The sequence below is a fragment of the Hemiscyllium ocellatum genome, chromosome 10 (genome assembly GCF_020745735.1).
Source record: "Hemiscyllium ocellatum isolate sHemOce1 chromosome 10, sHemOce1.pat.X.cur, whole genome shotgun sequence".
NCBI lineage: Eukaryota > Metazoa > Chordata > Chondrichthyes > Orectolobiformes > Hemiscylliidae > Hemiscyllium > Hemiscyllium ocellatum.
Genome location: NC_083410.1, coordinates 99654782 through 99676986, shown reverse-complemented (window position 1 = coordinate 99676986; position 22205 = coordinate 99654782).

The following is a 22205-nucleotide window of genomic DNA, read 5'->3' as shown; positions in this document are numbered from 1 at the left end:
AGAATGTGCAACTCCACACAGTCACTGAAAGCTGGAATCGAACCCAAGTCCCTGACGTTGTGTGGCAGCTGTGCTAACCACTGAACCACCATGCCTCTAAACTCTGGCACTTAGCAGGCAACACAGCCTTCTGGATTCAAGATCTTAGTCGCAGAGAATGGTATCTAACCCCCGACTGTAAATCCATCACATTCCTTCTCACACTTGAATAGCTTCCTATGCCATAGCATCATCAGTTGGTTCATACACACTACAACCCTAACTCTTGTCCACGCACATTGCCATATCCTGAAACCTGCTGGACAATTGCAAAGGGCTGAGGTTCTTCCACTCCCACCTTCTCGATCCCCTTACTGGCCTGACTCGCAGGCACACACTTCCATCCCTGAGCCTGAGCGCTGACTAAATTAGATAATGCAACTTAAATGTTGCAGTTGTCTTCTGGAACAAAGTGTCTCAGTCACATCCCCTTTCTTGCAACATCTCAGTATCCACAGCTTAGCCTCCAGCTCAAACTTGAGTTGAATCTCCACAAGATGTGGCACTTACCACAAATGTGTTTGCCATGGACTGCCATGGTATTCAGGAGCTCCAACATGCTACAGGCATAACACATGACCTTTCCTGTCATGTTTATCATGGTATATGTATGTATTTATTTATTTCATTATAATTCTCTCACTCGCCCAACTCCTGCCAATTGCATACTCAAGTAGCACTGAGAAACCCTTATATTTATACTCTTTGAAAAGCAAGGAATCATCTCTGCCAAAGCAAAAAAAACATTTTTATTAGTCAAAACTGCTCTCAGAGAACTTGTAAGAGAAATTTGAGCCAGTTAAGAATCTTAGCTTAGTCCTTTTAAACAATAATTTACCTCTTTTGAAACATGATGCAGAGATGCCATTGTTGGACAGAGGTGGACAAAGTTAACACTCAGTTATAGTCCAAAAGGTTTATTTGGAAGTACTCGCTTTAAGAGCACTGCACCTTCATCAGGTGGCCTTGGAGCAGGATCATAAGGCACAGAAGTTATAGCAAAAGATTACAGTGTATTGCAACTGAAATGATATATTGAACAAACCTAGATTGCGATTAAGTCTTTCATCTTTAAGAATGTATGTCATACAGACAGACTGTAACCTTTTCTGCATTGTCTGAAAAGAGATGTCACCTTTCTTTATAAAACCTTAAGTTATCTCGAGAATGTAGTTTGAAAGAAGTTCTGCGATGTACATATTAATGAACCAAAACCTGCAACTCATTCTAAAAGACTAGGTTTGTTCAATATATCATTTCAGTTGCATGACACTAATCTTTTGCTACAAATCCTGTTGGACTATAACCGAGTGTTCTGTGATTTTTTTTACTCTTTCAAACAGTAATTTTTAGTTTGTTGCTAAATGTAAACAAAAAAATCAACTTTAAAGAGAGATTATACCTCATGATCACCTCATTGTCCAACTCCTGTCTTCACACACTCAGTGCATCCTTCATTTGAGTTGCTTCAGAAGCCTTTGTAAATTATATAACACTGCAAGATACCAGATACAGAGGCACTTGTCCAAAATGACCCGTCAAGCACCCACATCATATTGAGGGCTTCACACTCAGTTAAGCTAGCCCTCATATCTGCCACAAATTCACCTGCACCTCCACACACATCATCTATTGCATCCGCTGCACCCGGTGTGGCCTCCTCTATATTGGGGAGACAGGCCGCCTATTTGTGGAACGCTTCAGGGAACACCTCAGGGATGCCCGGACCAACCAACCCAACCACCCGGTGGCTCAACACTTTAACCCTCCCTCCCACTCCACCGAGGACATGCAGGTCCTTGGACTCCTCCATAGCCAGAACATAACAACACGACGGTTGGAGGAAGAGCGCCTCATCTTCCACCTGGGAACCCTCCAACCACAAGGGATGAACTCAGATTTCTCCAGTTTCCTCATTTCCCCTCCCCCCACCTTGTCTCAGTTGATTCCCTCGAACTCAGCACCGCCCTCCTAACCTGCAATCCTCTTCCTGACCTCTCCGCCCCCACCCCACTCCGGCCTATCACCCTCACCTTGACCTTCTTCCACCTATCACATCTCCATCGCCCCTCCCCCAAGTCCCTCCTCCCTACCTTTTATCTTAGCCTGCTGGACACACTTTCCTCATTCCTGATGAAGGGCTTGTGCCCAAAACGTCGAATTTCCTGTTCCTTGGATGCTGCCTGACCTGCTGCGCTTTAACCAGCAACACATTTTCAGCTCAGCTCGCCCTATAGCCAGAATGCCAACTGATTACTTACTAAAGCAAGTAATCTTACACAGAGCTTGGGCCTTGAGTGCACTGTCACGGTGATCAAAGGAAGCATACTCTATAGGTTTCGCTTAAGAATTAAGGTCTCAATTTCAAATCATGGTGAAGCTTAATCAAGATCAGTGCACTTGGCACACCAAATAAAAAAGAATTGTGCAGCGTCTTATCAGGGAGAGGAAATCCTGAGCCACAACTCATTCCAGAATCAGTTGACTCTGGGATCCTATCATATTTGTGGCAGAACATTATACCTGCAAACCACCCATATCAGTTATCTATGTAACCACCAAAATTCTACCAAACTCCTCCAGATGATCAACAAAAGATGAACACAACATTAAATATGGAAACCATTCTTGCACACAATATTCTAGGCATGGTCTCACCAAAGTCCCTACAAAATTGTAGCAAGACTTCATTACTCCTGCACTACAACCCACTAGAATACAGCCAAAGTGCCTTTTATCTCTGTTTGATGCATCTGCATACTAACTTCCCATATTACTTGCATGAGCACATTAAGTCACTTTAAACATTAACATAGACAAGCTTCACACCCTTTAAAAGATATTCTGCTTCTCTGTTCTTCTATCCAATGGCAATAACCTCACTCATTGTGATACATCTGCCACATAAATGCCGATACACTTAACCTGTTTATAATTCTTTGCAATCTTTCTGTGCCTTCTCACAATTTTTAATCCCACCTAGTCTTGTATCATCAGTGAACTTTGGCATATAGCTTCATGCCTCTTTGTAACTAATACTGTTCCTAAGTAGCCACGTCCCAGAATTCATCATTATGGCACTAGTCCTAATCTTTTAACAGGGGAATGCTTCTGTGGTAATTGGAACCAGGTAGATCTCATTGACTATAAGATCCTTGTTTGGGGTTGTTATCCTGGGCCAGTCAGGGAATCCTGGCTGATAGACACAAACAGGAGATTCGGGGATCTGGGGTGGAGGGTGCTGCATGCAGCAGTCCCCTGCAACCACAGATTGCGGTGGTTCACGGACTCCCAGCCCAACCGATTGTTCTGTGGTGCTGTAGAGTCTGTGGACCATGTGTATATTGGGTGTGGGCATTTGCACTCCCTCTTTGATTTCCTCAAAAACCTTCTCCTCTGTTTTTGGTTGCACTTCAGTCCCACGCTCCTGATCTTCGGGCACCCGGTGCGGAGGAGGGAGGGCAGGTCTGAAGACCTCCTCGTGGGTCTGCTCCTGGGCCTGGCCAAACTGGCCATAAACAGGTCCAGGCAGCGTCCGTGGAGGGGGTCGTTAGGGCCGACTGCCTACCCCTCTTCCGCGGTTATGTTAGGGTCCGGGTGTCCTTGGAGAAGGAGCACGCGGTGTCCACCAACACCCTGGAGTTGTTCAGGGAGAGGTGGGCGTCGCAGGGAGTGGAGTGCATCATTTCCCCCTCCAACGCTATTTTAATTTAGTCCCTGCCCTCCCCTTCACTGTTTGATCACACAGCATTGCCCTTTGATGTGAAGGGCACTGCTTGTCACTGGCCACTCAGGTGTTTTCCTACTTTTCCTGGTGGTGGATATTGAATAAAGATTTGTACACTTTGTGTCTCACTGTGTCTCACACCTGCACACACACAACATGGGTGCTGGGGATAAAATAAGCACTACTGCAATTAGGCAGTAGTGTGGGGAAAAAAAAGAAAAAAGATAAAGGAAAAAAAGAGAAAAAGAAAGAAAAAAGAAAAAAGATTTAAAAAACAAACAGGAGATTCGGGGATCTGGGGTGGAGGGTGCTGCATGCAGCAGTCCCCTGCAACCGCAGATTGCGGTGGTTCACAGACTCCCAGCCCAACTGCTTGTTCTGTCGTGCTGTGGAGTCCGTGGACCATGTGTATGTTGGGTGTGGGCGTTTGCACTCTCACTTTGATTTCCTCAAAAACCTCCTCCTCTGCTTTTGGTTGCACTTCAGTCCCACGCTCCTGATCTTTGGGCACCTGGTACGGAGGAGGGAGGACAGGTCTGAAGACCTCCTCGTGGGCCTGCTCCTGGGCCTGGCCAAACTGGCCATAAACAGGTCCAGGCAGCGGGCTGTGGAGGGGGTCGTGAGGGCCGTCTGCCTGCCCCTCTTCCGCGGTTACGTTAGGGCCCGGGTGTCCTTGGAGAGGGAGCACGCGGTGTCCACCAACACCCTGGAGATGTTCAGGGAGAGGTGGGCGCTGCAGGGAGTGGAGTGCATCATTTCCCCCTCCAACTCTATTTTGATTTAGTCCCTGCCCTCCCCTTCACTGTTTTGATCACACAGCATTGCCCTTTGATGTGAAGGGCACTGCTTGTCACAGGCCACTCGGGTGTTTTCCTATTTTTCTGGTGGTGGAAATTAAATAAAGATTTGTGCACTTTGTGTCTCTCACTGTGTCTCACACCTGCACACACACAACATGGAAAAAAAGAAAAAAAAAAGAAAAAAAGAAAAAAAAAGAACAAGCCTACGTTGCCCTTTGATGTGAAGGGCACTGCTTGTCAAAAAAAAATTTCAAATAAATAAATAGGAGTGTCTCACACAGCATTGCCTTTTGTGAAGGGCACTGCTTGTCACAGGCCACTCGGGTGTTTCCTTTCTTTCTGGTGGTGGAAATTGAATAAAGATTTGTGCACCTTGTGTCCCTCACTGTGTCTCACACCTGCACACACACACCATGGGTGCTGGGGAAAAACAAGCACTACTGCAGTTAGGTGGTAGTGTGGGGGTTAATGGAAAAAAAAACAGGAGATTAGGGTGGCACGGTGGCTCTGTGGTTAGCACTGCTGCCTCACAGCACTAGGGACCTGGGTTCAATTCCCACCTTGGGCAACTGTCTGTGTGGAGCTTGCACATTCTCCCCATGTCTGCGTGGGTTTTAGGGCACTACTTGTCACTGGACCACTCAGGTGTTTTTCCCTATCACTTGGGCTGGATCTGTGAGAGTGTGTGCACCTGTGCAAGGACTCTCCTGCTCGAAGGTGTCAGAGGGGAAGGGGACTATCCCTGGACTAGCTGCCCCACATTTCGAGAGAGAGAGAGAGAGGAAGGAAGGAGAAGAAAGAAGAAAGGAAAACAGAAGAAGGAGGAGGTGGAAGGAGGTGAGAGCTTAGAGTCCTGGGCCTAGTTTTGGAGCTGCAGCCTGGGCCTTGCCCAGGTCAAGTCAGTGTTTGAGCTGACCTGTGGCCCACTCCCACTGCTGGTCTCCGGGACCCCGCCCGGGCCTGCCTCCACCACTGCAGCCTGGGACTCGCCTGAGGCCCCTTCCCACAACCTCCACCACTGCTGTGACCTGCGGCCCACCACTGCTGTGACCTGCGGCCCACCTCCACCGCTGCTGCCTGGGACTCACCTGGGAGTCCCTCCCCAACAGGTCTGCCTGCACCGTCGAAACCGAGGGCCTGCCTGGGACTCAACAGAGACCTGCCTCAACTGCTGTCGCCTGAGGCCTGCCTCCACCACCGCAACCTGGGGCTTGCCTGAGGCCACTCCCTACAACCTCCACCACTGCTGCGACCCGAGGCCCACCTCCACCGCTGCTGCGCAGGACTCAATTTTGGGGCTGCCTGGGACTTGTAAATGGATTTTTTTTAGATTACTTACAGTGTGGAAACAGGCCCTTTGGCCCAACAAGTCCACACTGACCCGCCGAAGCGCAACCCACCCATACCCCTACATTTACCCCTTACCTAACACTACAGGTAATTTAGCATGGCCAATTCACCTGACCCGCACATCTTTGGACTGTGGGAGGAAACCGGAGTACCCAGAGGAAACCCACACAGACACGGGGAGAATGTGCAAACTCCACACAGTCAGTCACCTGAGGCGGGAATTGAACCTGGGTCTCAGGCGCTGTGATGCAGCAGTGCTAACCACTGTGCCACCGTGCCACCCACTGCCCCATTGTCTTGGGGACCCTCCCCAACAGGCCTGCCGAGGACTTGCCTGAGGCCTGCCTCCACCACCACTGCCTGGGACTCGCCTTGGGTGACTGGCCTCGGGCGCCGCCCCAAGAACTCCGCTGCTACTACTGCCAGAGGCCCACCTCCACCGCTGCTGCCAGGGGCCAACGGAGTATGGCGAGCCCGAAGGTCGCAGGGCCCAGCCGGACCTACGCCGGGGTAGCAGCTGCCTTAGGCTCGGCTGTCCCAACCCTGGCCGCAACCGCATCCCCCTTCAGGCACCTGACTAAACACCTGGGGTTAAAGGCCTATCCCCATCCCAACATGACCATTGAGGCCTGCAGTAAGGCCATGGCTAGTGTGGTCGGCCCACTGGCCATCGTCGCTGCGGCCCGCATGTACGGGAAGGCCGTATTCTTTCTTAAGACGGAGCAGGCGGTCCTCCTGGCTGTGGAGAGGGGGCTCACTGTGGGCGGGACACTTGCCAGTCGACCCTTTGGAGGTCACGGCCCAGAGAGTCGTGATCTCCAACGTCCCACCCTTCTTTGCCAGTGAGCTCCTTCTTCCCCACCTCAACACCTTGGGGGAGATCCGGTCAGGTGTTCAACCGCTCCTGCTCGGTCTTAAGGACCCCGCCCTCCGTCACGTATACTCCTTCCGACGCCAGGTGTTTATTTGCCTGGCCCGGGTGGAGGTCACCAAGGGCTTGTTCACTGTCCTCCAGGGGATGAGCCGACGGTACCTCCCCACTGTCCTGCACCATGGCCCGACCTGCCCAAACCCCCAGGGGCAACAGCCGGGCCTTCCACCGCCATAACTCCTCTAGCCCCTGGGGAGGATTTTAATAACAACACGGGCCATGGTACAGACAACAGTGTTTTATTCATTGCTGGGTCGTCGAGCGGTGGAGGGGAGGAAGGTGTTATCCTCGCTCCTCCCTCCCAAACTGTTTTTCCGGGGGCCTTGGCCCTGGGGGAGGACCTTTTCCCCGGGGAGCCGGGCGTCCCGGTGTTGGGAGAGGAGCGGGGCCCTGAGCTTCTGCTGCCCGACAACCTGAACTCGGAGCGTTCCGGGAAGGGGTGTGCCGAGGAAGGTGCCGCTGGTGACCCTGGGGGTGGGGTCACTGGAGGTTTGAGGCCAGTTGGCGGTGCTGGACCAGCCCCCATCCTCTCGGTAGGGGAGGGGTCGGTGACCGAGGGTGACCTCCCGGAGGAGGGTTCTGGATCGGTGGCGGACACTGGGGATGACGTGGAGTCCGTCTCCGGTGACATTTTTGAGTCCCAGGTGCACCCCACTGATCTCCCCCTCATCCCCCTCGAGGAACTCCGGGAATTTGTCAAGGAAACTCGGAGTCGCTGGGATAGAGCCCAATTGGCGCTCGACCGCTGGAGCTCCTTTGAAAGAGTGTACTGGTCGGCCCACGCTGCGCGCCAGGCGCCTGGGCTCGACGTGAATGAGTGAAAGCGAGTCAGGAACTTCCTGGGAGCACTCCTGGTGAGGGCGAGGGATTTCTGTGCCCCTCTCTCGTCCTCCCAGTAAATATGTATATAGTTTTTAACTGTTTACTGGTGGTGGTTGCACTATACTTCCGACATGGAGACAACTATAGCAACGGCAGCAGGGAGTCACAGCGCAGATTCCAGACCCCCTCGGTCCTTCGGGATGGGAGGTATGCGGTGTGCTTCCTGCAAGAAACCCACACTACCCCGGGAGACGAAGCCACCTGGCTCCTGGAGTGGCGAGGGGGGATCTACATGAGTCACCTCACCCGCAGATCTGGTGGGGTGGCTATCTTGTTGGCCCCGCATTTTCAGCCGGAGATCTTGGGGGTCAGGGAGCCAGTGCCAGGCCGTTTGCTTCACCTGACGGTTCGGCTGGGGGGCGCAGTGCTTCACTTGGTGAACGTTTACGCTCCCCTGGCCGGGCCGAGGCAAGCGAGCTTCTTCGAAGAAGTGTCCGCTCATCTCGCTTCCATCGACGAGAACCAGTGCGTCGTCCTCGGGGGAGATTTTAACTGCGTCCTCGAGGACAGGGACCACGGCGGTGCCCACACGAGTTCGGCGTCGGGGAGGAGGTTGGGGGACTTGGTCAAGTCCTTCGACCTGGTGGACGTCTGGTGGAATCTCCATCCTGACTCCATCGCCTTCACCTTCGTGAGGCCTGGGGTCGGAGCGTCCAGAATCGACCGCCTGTACGTTTCGCGGGCGTACGCCTCCTGTTTTCCGAGGGCCTCCACGCGGCAGGTGTCGTGCACGGACCATCACCTGGTGTGGGCGGGACTCCTTCCGTTTGGCGCCAGGCTGGGCTCTGCGTACTGGCACTTTAACAACCTGCTGCTGGAGGACAAGCGGTTCCGGGACTCGTTTCGTCGTTTCTGGGCCGGCTGGAGAAGGAAGCGGGGAAGCTTCCCCTCCCTGAGGCTATGGTGGGACGTGGGCAAGGCTCACGTCCGCGTCTTCTGTCAGGAGTACGCGAGGGGGTCGACAAAGAGGCAGAAGTCCAGGATCGGGGAATTGGAGAGGGAGATGCTCGACCTGGAGTCACGCCTCAGTCAGCCCGACGCGGGCCCAGCCCCGTGCGGGGTGTACGAAGAGAAGAAGGCCGCGCTTCGGGAGCTGCAGCTCGTCGGGGCTCGGGGCGCATACGTGAGGTCGCGGCTCCAGCTCCTCCAGGACCTGGACCGCGGCTCCCCCTTCTTCTACTCGCTGGAAAAAAGGCGTGGCACCCGTCAGCAGCTCCTTGTGCTGCTGGCCGACGACGGGTCCCTCGTCTCGGATCTGGAGGGTATCAGGGCCCACGTCCGATCCTATTACACGACCCTGTTCTCTCCGGATCCGTCCAGCGAAGATGTTCGCAAAGTTCTGTGGGAGGACCTGCCGCAGCTCGGCCCGGAGGACACCGGAAGGCTCGACGCTCCTGTCACTTTAAAGGAGTTGACCGGCTCTCGAGGGGCAAATCCCCGGGGCTGGACGGGCTGACTGTGGAGTTCTTCAGGGCGTTCTGGGACGTCCTGGGGAGCGACTACGCACAGGTCCTGGGGGAGTGTCTAAATGCCGGAGAGCTGCCCCTTTCTTGGCGTAGGGCAGTCATCGTCCTGCTGCCAAAGAAGGGGGACCTTCTTTCTTTGAAGAACTGGCGTCCGGTCTCCCTCCTCAGCACGGACTACAAAATCTTCGCCAGGGTGTTGTCTTCTCGCCTGGCTTCCGTGCTGGCCCACATGATTCACCCGGACCAGTCCTACACGGTCCCGGGCCGGAGGATACACGACAACGTCCACCTAGTCCGGGACCTGATCCATTTCTGTCGACGGGCTGGTCTGCCGAGCGCCTTCCTGTCTCTCCACCAGGAGAAGGCGTTCGACAGGGTCGATCACGTGTACCTGCTCGGGACTCTGCGGGCATTCGGGTTCGGGACGCAGTTCATTGCCCGGATCCGACTTTTGTACGCCGCCGCAGAGTGTCTGGTTAAAGTTAACGGGTCCCTATGGCGCCCCTTCGCTTCGGGAGAGGAGTGCGTCAAGGCTGCCCCCTGTCTGGCCAGCTGTATTCCCTGTGCGTGGAGCCTTTCCTGCACCTCTTGCGGAGGAGGTTGTCGGGGCTGGTTCTGCGCGGCGCGGGCACGGGGGTGGTCCTCTCGGCCTACGCCGACGACGTGCTCCTCACTTTCACCGACCCGGCTGACCTGGGGAGGATGCGCGAGTGCCAGGCCGTGTACTCGGCTGCGTCTTCCGCCAGGATCAACTGGGCCAAATGTTCCGGACTACTGGTGGGTCTGTGGCGGGTGGGCTCCCTGCCAGAGGAGTTTCGGGGGTTCAGCTGGAGTACCACCCATCTCCTCTACCTGGGGGTCTACCTCAGCTCGACCGAGGAATCCTGGCCGGCCAACTGGCAGGAGCTGGAGGCCAAAGTCTCGGCTCGCCTAGGCCGCTGGACAGGACTGCTCCGAGTGCTATCTTACAGAAGCCGAGTGCTGGTCATAAACCAGCTGGTGGCCGCCATGCTGTGGTACCGGCTGGTCACTTTGGTCCCTCCTCCTGGCTTTGTCGCTGCCATCCAGAGAACGTTGGTCGACTTCTTCTGGGACAAAAAGATGCACTGGGTCGCTGCGCAGGTTCTGAGTCTCCCTATTGAGGAGGGCGGTCAGTTGCTGGTGTGCGTCCGCACCCAGGTCGCGACCTTCCACCTTCAGACCTTGCAGCAATACCTTTACGTCGAGCCTCCTCCTAGGTGGTGCGCCCTGGCGACGTATTTTTTCCGCCAGGTGCGTAACCTCAACTATGACACGCAGCTCCTGTTCGTCGACTGTGACAGTTTGGAGGTCGCCCTCAAGGTGCTGCCTGTCTTTTAACAGGACCTGATCGCTGTCTGGAACATGGTCGAATCGCGCCACGCCTACCCTCCACCGGGAGTGGCGGCTGTCGTCGGGGAGCCGTTGCTCGGGGGTTCGGGGTGGCTGTCGGGGGGAGGGCCGTGGCGCCGGGGGTGACTGGGGTCGGGGACGTGCTGGGTGCCGGGGGCCTGGGCTGGACGTTGCCGAGGGACGTGGTGAGCAGGGCAGCGGTGGACATCCGGTGCGTGGCCGCCGCCATTCAACGCCTTGGAATGGCAGTGCTCGGGCCCAATGTGGTGCGCCGGTTGGGGGATGCTCAGGTGTGTGGTGGGATCCCGTCCGCTCTCGCCCCAGCCCGGACGGAGTTTCGCGTTGGCCCCGGGGTCCCATGCTTCCTGCGGGGGCCTGTGCCCCGCGGCCTGAGCCACCTCTGAAATTTTGGTTTTGTCCCCTTCAAGGACGTGGGTGGGCGTGCCCTGTATCGACTGCTGCTGCACACCGTCCACCTCTTCTCCCTCGTCCGCCGCCCGGACACGCCTTGGCGTGCCCATTTGTCGCCGGGCAGTGGGGGTCCCCGGTGGAGGCCCCTCTGCTCAGTGGACCTCCCCCTTTCTCTCGGACCTGGGGTGGAGGGTGCTGCATGCGGCGGTCCCCTGCAGCCGCAGATTGCGGTGGTCACGGACTCCCAGCCCAATTGCTTGTTCTGTGGTGCTGTGGAGTCCGTGGACCATGTGTATGTTGGGTGTGGGCGTTTGCGCTCCCTCTTTGATTTCTTCGAGGGTCGGGGGCGTGCTGGGTGCCGGGGGCCTGAGCTGGACGTTGCCGCAAGACATAGCGTGCAGGGCAGCAGTAGACATCCGGTACGTGGCCACCGCCATCCGACACCTTAAAACGGCAGTGCTCGGACCCGACATAGTGCACCAGTTGGAGGACGCTCAGGTGTGCGGTGGGATCCCATCCGCGCACACCCCAGCCCGGACGGAATTTCACATTGGCCCCAAGGTCCCGTACTTCCCGCCGGAGCCTGTGCCCCACAACCTGAGCCGCCTCCGAAATTTTAATTTTGTCCCCTTCAAGGACGTAAAAAGGCGTGCCCTGTATCGACTGCTGCTGCACACCGTCCACCTCTTCTCCCTCATCCACCGCCCGGACACGCCCTGGCATGCCCATTTGCCACTGGGCAGTGGGGATCCCCAGTGGAGGGCCCTCTACGCAGGAGTCCTCCCCCTTTCCCTCTGGGATCTGGGGTGGAGGGTGCTGCACGCAGCAGTCCCCTGCAACCGCAGATTGCGGTGGTTCACGGACTCCCAGCCCAACTGCTTGTTCTGTGGCGCTGTGGAGTCTGTGGACCATGTGTACGTTGGGTGCGGGCGTTTGCACTCTCTCTTTGATTTCCTCAAAAACCTCCTCCTCTGCTTTTGGTTGCACTTCAGTCCCACGCTCCTGATCTTCGGGCATCCGGTGCGGAGGAGGGAGGACAGGTCTGAAGACCTCCTCGTGGGCCTGCTCCTGGGCCTGGCCAACCTGGCAGCGGGCCATGGAGGGGGTCGTTAGGGCCGACTGCCTGCCCCTCTTCCGCGGTTACGTTAGGGCCCGGGTGTCCTTGGAGAAGGAGCACGCGGTGTCCACCAACACCCTGGAGTTGTTCAGGGAGAGGTGGGCGCTGCAGGGAGTGGAGTACATCATTTCCCCCTCCAACTCTATTTTGATTTAGTCCCTGCCCTCCCCTTCACTGTTTGATCACACAGCATTGCCCTTTTTGATGTGAAGGGCACTGCTTGTCACTGGCTACTCGGGTGTTTTCCTATCTTCCTGGTGGTGGAAATTGAATAAAGATTTGTACACCTTTAAAAAAAAATTTTAAAAAAATAAACAGGAAGGGCACTGCTTGTCATTGGCCACTCGGGTGTTTTCCTATTTTTCCTGGTGGTGGAAATTAAATAAAGATTTGTGCACTTTGTGTCTCTCATACCGTCCACCTCTTCTCCCTCATCTACCGTCTGGACACGCCTTGGTGTGCCCGTTTGCAACCGGCCGGTGGGGATCCCCAGTGGAGGGCTCTCTACGCGGGAGTCCTCCCCCTTTCTCTCGGATCTGGGGTGGAGGGTGCTGCACGCAGCAGTCCCCTGCAACCGCAGATTGCGGTGGCTCACGGACTCCCAGCCCAACTGCGTGTTCTGTGGCGCTTTGGAGTCTGTGGACCATGTGTATATTGGGTGCGGGCGTTTGCACTCCCTTTTTTTGATTTTCTTAAAAACCTCCTCTGCTTTTGATTGCACTTCAGTCCCACGCTCCTGATATTCGGGCACCCGGTACGGAGGAGGGAGGGTGGGTCTGCTCCTGGGCCTGGCCAAACTGGCCATAAATGAACAGGTCCAGGCAGCGGGCCATGGAGGAGATCGTTAGGGCTGACTGCCTGCCTCTCTTCCGCGGTTACGTTAGAGCCTGGGTGTCCTTGGTGGACACCGCGTGCTCCTTCTCCAACACCCTGGAGTTGCTCAGGGAGAGGTGGGCGCCGCATGGAGTGGAGTGCATTATCTCCCCCTCCAACTCTATTTTGATTTAATCCCTGCCCTTCCCTTCACTGTTTGATCACACAGCATTGCCCTTTTCAGGTGAAGGGCACTGTTTGTCACCGGTCACTCGGGGTGTTTCCTTTCTTCCTGGTGGTGGAAACTGAGTAAAGATTCGTGCACCTTGTGTGTTTCATTGTGTCTTACACCTGCAAAAAAAAAGACAAATAAAAATAGTGTCAGCAGTTCTGCCCACTCTGAGAGCTGGCTCTGAGGAAGCCGGACCAGTGTCAAGTACTATGCATATGTAAATTTATAGGGTGACTAGTGATGGGATAACAGTGTTTATGAAGCCATTTCACTTAGGATCACTATTGACCAGAAATTGAATTGACCAACTGTATAAATACCGTAGTTATAACAGTGCATTAGAAGTTTGGAATTCTACAACAAGTAACAAAAAAGGCAAACAGGAGATTAGTATGTTGTGTCCACCGACACCCTGGAGTTGTTCAGGGAGAGGTGGGCGCCGCAGGGAGTGGAATGCATTATTTCCTCCTCCAACACTATTTTGATTTAATCCCTGCCCTCCCCTTCACTGTTTGATCACACAGCATTGCCCTTTGATGTGAAGGGCACTGCTTGTCACAGGCCACTCGGGTGTTTCCTTTCTGCCTGGTGGTGGAAACTGAGTAAAGATTCATGCACCTTGTGTCATTCACTGTGTCTCACACCTGCGCGCGTGCTCACACACACAACATGGGTGCTAGGGGAAAAATAAGCACTAGGAGAAAAAAAAGAGAAACGAAAATCAACAGGAGTGTCAGAGCTCCTGATCTCTCGGAGAGCTGGCTCTGAGGGAGCTGGACCAGTGTCAAGTACTATGTATGTGGAAATAAAGGGTAATGGGATACCACTGTGGAGTTATTAAGAAAAGGAAAAAACAAACCAGGAGATTAGCATGCTGTGTCCACCAACACCCTCGAGCTGTTCAGGGAGAGGTGGGCACCGCAGGGAGTGGGGTGCATCAATTCCCCCTCCAATTCTATTTTGATTTAATCCCTGCCCTCCCCTTCACTGTTTTGATCACACAGCATTCCCCTTTGAAGTGAAGGGCACTGCTGGTCACTCGGGGTGTTTCCTTTCTGCCTGGTGGTGGAATATAAATGAAGATTTCCACACTTGTTGTTCTACACTGTGTCCGACATCTACACACCCACCACACAGGCGCCAGAGAAAAATAAGCAAAGAAAAGAATAAGAAAAAAAGAGGAACAGAAAAAAAGAACAATATAAATAAACAGGAGTGCCAGACAAGAAAAACAAGGGATTAGCACGTGGTGTCCACCAACACCCATGAGCTGTTCAGGGAGAGGTGGGCACCGCTGGGAGTGGAGTGTTTTACTGCTCCCTCCAACTCTATTTTGATTTAATCCCTGCCCTCCCGTTCACTTTTTTGATCACGCAGCATTGCCCTTTGGTTAGAAGAGCTCTGCTTGAAACTGGCCACTCAGGTGTTTCCTTTCATCCTGGTGGTGGAATATTAATAAAGATTTAAACAACTGTTGTTTTTCACTGTGTCCGACATTTGCACACACACAACACAGGAAAAACGAAGAAAGAAGAAAAAATAAGCAGGAGTTTAAAAAAACAGGAGTGTCAGAGGCTCTGAAAAAAAAGAGGATTAGTGCGCGGTGCCCACCAACACCCTCCTGGAAGTGGTCATCCACAACAAGCTTCCTTGGACTCTTCATGTGGATCCACTGGTTACAAAGGCCCAACAATGTCTCTTCTTCCTCAGGCAGCTGAGGAAATTTGGCATGATGGTGAATATCCTTGCCAACTTTTATAGGTGCGCCATCGAGAGCATTCTGTCTGGATGTATCGCTACCTGGTATGGCAACTGTACCTTTCAAGATCGGAGACGGTTACAGAGAGTGATGAACTCGGCCCGGACAATCACAAAGGCCAACCTCCCATCTGTAGAATCCATTTATCAGTCCCGCTGTCAAGGAATGGCCGCCAGCATTCTCAAAGATCCATCCCACCCTGGCAATGTTTTTCTACAACCTCTACCATCAGGGAGAAGATACAGAAGCCTGAACACACACACCAGCCGGTTTCAAAACAGTTTCTACCCTACTGTTGTTAGAATACTGAATGGACTCACAAACTCTAAACATTTGCCTATACCTGTGTTTTTGTTTTTACCACTGTTTATTTATTATTTACTTATCTATGCTACTTAACTCTGTGATCTGCCTGTACTGCTTGCAAGGTAAAGCTTTTCACTGTGCCTCGGTACATGTGACTATAAATTCAATTCAATTCACCTTATTGAGTTCTTTGATTTGGTGACCAAACAGGTGGATAAGGGTAAAGCGTTTGATGTGGTGCATATGGGTTTCAATAAGGTATTTTAAAAGTTTCCATACAGTAGGCTATTGCACAAAATATGGAGGCATGGGATTGAGCATGATTTTACAGTTTGGATTGGCGAGCTGAAAGAAGACAGAGGGTGGTGGTTGATGGGAAATGTTCATCCTAGAGTTCAGTTACTAGTGATGTATTGCAAGGATCTGTTTTGGAACCACTGCTGGTTGTCATTTTTATAAATGATCTAGATGAGGGCAGAGAAGGCTGGGTTAGTAAATGTGCGGATGACATTAAGGTGGGTGGAGTTGTGGATAGTGTTGAAGGATGTTGCAAGTTACAGAGCGACATAGATAAGCTGCAGAGCTGGTCTGAGAGATGGTAGATGGAGTTTAATGTGGAAAAGTGTGAGGTGATTCACTTTGGAAGGTTCAACAGGAATAAAGAGTACAGGGCTAATGGTAAGATTTTTGGTAGTGTGCATGAGCAGAGAGACCTCGGTGTCCATATACATTGATCCCTTAAAGTTACCACCCAGGGTGGTAGGGTTGTTACGAAGGCATACAATGTGTTAGCTTTTATTGGTACAGGGATTGAGTTTCAGAGCCATGAGGTCATGCTGCAGCTGGTGCAGCTGCACTTGGAGTACTGCATACAGTTCTGGTCACTGCATTATAGGAAGGATGTGGAAGCTTTGGAGAGGGTTCAGAGGAGATGTATTAGGATGTTGCCTGGTATGGAGAGAAGGTCTTGTAAGGAAAGTCTGAGGGACTTGAGGCTGTTTTTGTCAGAGAGAAGAAGGTTAAGAGGTGACTTAATTGAGACATACAAGATAATCAGAGGGTTAGGTAGGGTGGACAGCGCGAGCCTTTTTCCTCAGATGGTGATGGTGAACATGAGAAGACATAGCCTTAAATTGAGAGGCGGAAGATATAGGACAGATGTCAGAGGCATTTTCTTTACTCAGAGAGCAGTGGGGGCGGGGGGGGGGGGGGGGGGGTGGGAAACGCACCACCTGCAACAGTAGTAGACTCACTAACTTTAAAGGCATTTAAATAGTCATTGGATAGACATATGGATGAACATGGAGTAGTGTAGGATAGATGGGCTTCAGATTGGTTCCACAAGTCAGTGCAACATCGAGGACCAAAGGGCCTATACTGCACTGTAATGTTCTATGTTTTATGTTCTAATTTCATTTAATTTAACTCCTGTTCCTTGAATGGATCTTACTCACTGATGTACAATTATTCTTAAAATCTTTGTCCTTTTCTGTCCCATTCTCCTTATTTTTGCCATATCTCATGGCCTCAAACTATTTGGATTTCCAAAACTTCCTTCATCCAAACAAGCCCACCAGCAACACCTTTCCATTCCCTTAATGCTCTCATTATATAATTGACTATGACATTGATATCAGCTTGCTTTAAGTAGAGCCTATCCCAATGGAACAGGTACACTGTTGCTGGGGTCTTTCATCAAAATATCTTCTTCAACACACCACTCTTTCAACCATGGATTTAGTTCTCTAATCTACTTAATTCTGTCCCAATCGACATATAGAGCAAATATCAAGCCAGAGATGGTTACCCGAAATGATCTACATTTTACTTTGGATATTAACTCTTCGAACTCCCTCAGTAGAACATCTTGCCTAGTTCTACCTACGGTATAGCGTTCACTCTGGATCAAAGCATCCAAATTCTCCTACTTTAACTTCAAGTTCATCTCCAGCTCAAGGAGATTTCTTTAACGCTGGACCAAATGGGCAACACAACCTTTGGAGCTCCTGATTTTGGCTATAGTGTCTATGCCCTAATGACACAATCTCCTGCCATGTCCCATCTGATTTTACCCTTAATAATGGTCTGGGCTATTTATTAAGAAGAACACAGCTGCACGGTGTCAGCATGCTGTACTTTCATCGTGGAACTTTAATCCACTCGAGAATGATGCTTTGGAAAGTCTCAATACTGCTTATAAAGATGCTCTGTGAAAGGAACTTAGAACATAAGAACTAGGAGCAGGAGTAGGCCCTCTGGCCCTTCAAGCCTGCTCCGCCATTCAATAAGATCATGGGTGATCTTTTCATGGACTCAGCACCACTTACCCACCATCTCACCGTAACCCTTAATTCCTTTATTGTTCAAAACAAAATCTATCTTAGCTTCAAAAACATTTTCTGAAGTAGTGTCAACTACTTCACTGGGCAGGGAATTCCACAGATTCACAACCCTCTGGGCGAAGGAGTTTCCTCTCAATTCAGTCCCAAATCTGCTCCCCATAATTTTGAGGCTGAACCCTCTTGTCCTACTTTCACCCATCAGTGGAAACATCCTCTCTAGGTCTACCTTATCTATTCCCTTCATAATTTTATATGTTTCTATCTGATCCCCCCCATTCTTCTAAATTCCAATGAATATAATCCCAATCTACACAGTCTGTCCTCATAAGACAACCCCCTAAAATCCAGAATCAACCTTGTAAACCTCCTCTACACTGCCTCTGCTGCCAGTACATCCTTTTGCAAGTAAGGAGACCAAACCTGCATGCAATACTCCAGGTGTGGCCTCACCAGCATCCTATACAACTGCAACATATCCTCCCTGCTTTTAAACTCAATCCCTTTAGCAATGAAAGACAAAATTCCATTTGCCTTCCTAATTGCCTGTTGCACCTGCAGACCAACCCTCTGTGATTCATGCACAAGGACACCCAGGTCCCTCTGCATAGCAGCATGATGTAACATTTTACCATTCAAGAAATAGTCCTTTTTACTGTTACTCCTACCAAAATGGATAACTTCACATTTATCAACATTGTATTCCATCTGCCAGACCTTTGCCCATTCACTTAAAATATCTATGTTCCTCGACAAATTTTCACGGTCCTCTGCACACTTTGCTCTGCCACTCATCTTTGTGTCACCTGCAAACTTTGACACTCTATGCCTGGTTCCCAATACCAAATTAGCTATGTAAATTGTGAATAATTATAGTCCCAACACTGATCCCTGAAGCACACCACTAGTTACTGATTGCTAACCAGAATAGCACTCATTTATCCCCACTCCTTGCTTCTTGTTAGTCAACCAATCCTCTATCCATGCTAATACTTTACCCGTAATGCCATGCATCCTTATCTTATGAGCAGCCTTCTGTGTGGCACCTTGTCAAACGCTTATTGGAAATCTAGATACACCATATCTGTTGGATTCCCATTGTCCACCATGTTTGTAATGTCTTCATAGAATTCCAAAAGATTAGTGAAGCATGACCTGCCCTTCATGACCCCATGCTGTGTCTGCCCAGGGGGACGATTTTTATCAAGATGACTTGTGGGCGGCAAGGTGGCACAGTGGTTAGCACTGCAGCCTCATAGCGCCAGGGACCTGGGTTCAATTCCCGCCTCAGGTGACTGACTGTGTGGAGTTTGCACGTTCTCCCCGTGTCTGCGTGGGTTTCCTCCGGGTGCTCCGGTTTCCTCCCACAGTCCAAAGATGTGCGGGTCAGGTGAATTGGCCATGCTAAATTGCCCACAGTGTTAGGTAAGGGGTATATGTAGGGATATGAGTGGGTTGCACTTCGGCGGGTCGGTGTGGACTTGTTGGGCCGAAGGGCCTGTTTCCACACTGTAAGTCATCTAATATTTCTTTGTTGATAATAGACTCAAGCACCTTCCCCACTACAGAAGTTAAGCTAACCAGTCTACATTTCCCCATCTGTTGTTTACCGCCCTTTTTAATCAGTGATTTCACATTTGCTGTTTTCCAGAGTCCAGCAAATTTTGAAAAATTACCACAAGTAATTTGGGGTAATTGGGGCAGCACGGTGGCTCAGTGGTTAGCACTGCTGCCTCCCAGCACCAGAGACCTGGGTTTGATTGCCACCTTGGGTGACTGTCAGTGTGGAGTTTGCAAATTCTCCCCATGTCTGCGTGGGTTTCCTCCGGGTGCTCCGGTTTCCTCCCACAATCCATAAAATGTACACGTTCGGTGAATTGGCCATGCTAAATTGCCCATAGTGTTAGGTACGTTAGTCAGGGGTATATGGGTCTGGGTGGGTTGCTCTTCGGAGGGTCGGTGTGGGCTTGTTGGGCCAAATGGCTTGTTTCCACACTGCAGGGAATCTAATCTAATCTAAACTTGCTATTTCTTATTTCTTAATTCAAGACCAGTTTCCAGTGTATGTACAGCCACAGCACAGAAATACTGCCATTTGTAATCAAGTGATAATATCCCTCAGAAAAGGCTGCATGGCTTATTGATAACGGAACGAGAAAATGTTGCATGATCTTGATTACTGTACTCTTTGACAGAGCAGCTGAATACACATTCCTGCAACAGAAAAATCTTTACTCTGTATCTTACCTTGATTAACCTGCCTTAGGTATTGATGATGATAAGTATTCCATATACCAGCATCAGTGCTCTCGGTGACGAACAATTACAAAAATGTTGCGTTATGAAAAAGATTGTTTAAAAAAGAAATGATTGCTGCAAACTAGCACCAGCATGCTAGGAAATACACGTCAAAATGTTATTTTCTGCTTCCATTTATTTCAATTGATTAAACAGAAACTGATTATGTAAAACTGAAAATATGAATACTTAAGAATTTAGGTCTTCACATTTATCCTTTTCTTTTCAAAGTTCAAACTAAAACAGCAAATTGCGGTTGAAATCCTATTTTCAAAGATCCAAGGACGAGGAGAAGACTTCATTGTATGGTCTTGAGAAGGGGAAAAAGGTCCTTAAGTGCTGAACAACAAGGGCATCTTCTGCTAAAGGACCAGACAATTCTGAAGCTACAAGTGACTAATCAAATAAGCTTTTAAGATGAAAAGCAACAATGGAGCTGAGTCCAGCTCTCCTTGTTACCTACGGTACTTAGAGCTGAAGCTGCAGTAAATTCAATGCGATATCATCCTGTCTGAAATAGTTGGGACCAAAAAAATGCATTTGCTCAAGATACTGGCATAATTGTAAGAGTATAAAATACAGAATGAACAATCCCTTGGAATGTGAGGACAGCTGAAAATATGATTTTAATTAAGCACAAAATATATATTTGATACTGTTTAGTAAATAGTATTAAGACTATTAAAGATGTCTTTGAAATATGCTCATCTAAAGTGTGCTCGGTCTTGAAGTAAACTAGCTTCATATGGTTGACAGTTTTCAAACATTGCTGATAATTCCACATTCACAATGATACAGTTACGTGACACACGATTTTATTATTTACTAATATCATTTATGTTTGTGTGCTAAAGTGCTGAGTTGTTTGGCAATTTGCCCCAGTAAGAAGCACATTCATTGAATACTTAAACCTATGTTTAAGTCTTTCAGGGTTGTTTCACATTTTCATTCCCTAATCTGGAATGTGCTTGTGAGGAGGAACCAGCTAAATAGTTCACGAATCAGAGTCACAATTCTGCAGATGAGATGAGAAAACGTCTTGAAATTCTAGAAATAATTCATAAAAACTTTCAATATTACTTATTTTAACAAGGACATGAATCCATGATAATGATTGCTGCTATTGTACCAATCATCCATTGGTTGTGCCATGCCTTTACTACTGTGCTAAGTAGTAAAGTGCTAATTAGAGTGTTAATTCTGGCGCTCATCACTTTCAGATTAGGTATAATGTAAGCTCTTACTTCCCTCCTCCTGGATTTTAAAAACTGCAACAACACTTCAACAAAATGGAAATAAACTAAAACATTTCTCTGCCATAATTTGAATACTGCACTATGTATTGGGTGAAAATACTAGACAGCATAGGTTTAAGGTGAGAGGGGAAAATTTAAAAAGGACCTAAGGGGCAGCTTTTTTCACCTAGAAGGTAGTACATGTGTGGAATGAGCTGCCAGAGAAGTGATGGAGGTTGGTCCTATAACAACATTTAAAAGGCATCTGGACGGATATATGAAGAGGAAGGGTTTCGACGGATATGGTCAAAAGGCTGTCAAATGGGGCTAGATTAATTTTTGATATCTGATTGGAATGGATGAGTTGGACTGAAATGTCTTTTTCCATGCTGTACAGCTTCATGACTCTATGTCTTCCTCAATGCCTTAGTGTCAATTTTGTTTTGTTTGATTAGATTCCTATAAAGTGCTTTGGAATGCTAAAACTGACCTGCATTGTTGTATTGGAAAGAAAGCAAGCAGTTCAGTGCTATAGGCCTCACTGATACAGCTAAATAATTTGATTCACTATATACAAGCATTGACTTTGGTCTCTCTATGCATTCCCGAGAGATTACTGGCCTATTCTAAAGTGGTTGAGTTTAGCTCTGAACAGCTCGAGGACTGGCTGGCCTGTTCTCAATCAGTGAAGGGTTTCTGATTTCTTTTTTGTCATAGCTGAATAAAACAATTTTGAAGATACCATAGGAAAACTAGATTTTCTTTAACATCAACTTTCACTTCCTTTTTCTGTCATTTAATTGACAATTCACACACTTATGTGTGAACTGGAGGAATTTTGTCAAGAGACATTAACTATCAAACATTTGTCTGAAATGCCTCTTTTCTGTCCACTTCCAGGAAATTTGAGAAGAAAATCACAACAAACATAAAAGCTGAGGAATTTCTGACTAGCTCGTTGAAAATGACCACACGTTAGTATCTCATAACAAACTTTCAGAGCTGATGAGCTTCCACATAATTCTCAATAGTTAAGCCAGTCTTAGATGATCGCTTTGCTGAAGGGCAACTCTGTTAGGTCATAGCTGGGATATGAGTTTTAGAACGAGCTGATGTCAATTATTTTATG